The sequence below is a fragment of the Cariama cristata genome, unplaced genomic scaffold (genome assembly GCF_000690535.1).
Source record: "Cariama cristata isolate BGI_N322 unplaced genomic scaffold, ASM69053v1 scaffold24056, whole genome shotgun sequence".
NCBI lineage: Eukaryota > Metazoa > Chordata > Aves > Cariamiformes > Cariamidae > Cariama > Cariama cristata.
Genome location: NW_009620678.1, coordinates 3,213 through 3,788, shown reverse-complemented (window position 1 = coordinate 3,788; position 576 = coordinate 3,213). Strand labels below are relative to the sequence as shown.

Sequence of the window (576 nt, the reverse complement as noted above, 5' to 3'; positions counted from 1 at the left end):
CGTGCCCAGGATGTGTGCCCACCCTGGGGACAGGCAGGCTGCCACGTGGGCAGCACCAGGCCTTGCAAAAATGTGTCCCGCAGGGTGGAAGCATCCCTCTCACCTCTCCTTGTTTGTTTTCAGCGAAGAGGGGGGACCCAGAAAGGGGAAAGGCAACAGCTCCCTGCCCTGCCCGGAGCCAGATGGGTTCTGCCTGCTCCGGGGGTTAGGAATTCAGGTCTTTCCAGCGGTGCCAGGTGGGAATTGGGGAACAAGTAAGAAATGAGGCCTTTGGGAGAGAAGGGCAGCCGGAGGTGTCCTGTGGCATCCTAACGCAATGCCGATCTGCGTAAATAACCACGGAGCAGTTAGGGGAAAGTGAGCCACCCCCGCAGGCTGGGGCCTGTAAGGGAGGGACCCCATCACCCACCGAAGCCGGGGGATGCCAGCGCTGCCACGCGGGCTGCCTCCCAGGCACCAGATGCGGTTACAGGGTCCCCAGGTTCTCTGCCCACATCCAGCACCGCTTCCTTTCCTCCCGACTTGTGGGCAGAGGCCAGACCCCAACCTCATCCTCGCACCTACATCCGTGCCGCG

General features: G+C 62.5%; 1 protein-coding gene across 1 annotated transcript in view; it reads left to right on the top strand.

The window, feature by feature from the left end:
• Window positions 1–576, top strand: part of CRYBA1 (crystallin, beta A1) — a gene marked incomplete at its 5' end in the record, with an annotated part of 3,072 nt that overhangs the window by 1,125 nt on the left and 1,371 nt on the right. The window lies entirely within an intron of this gene.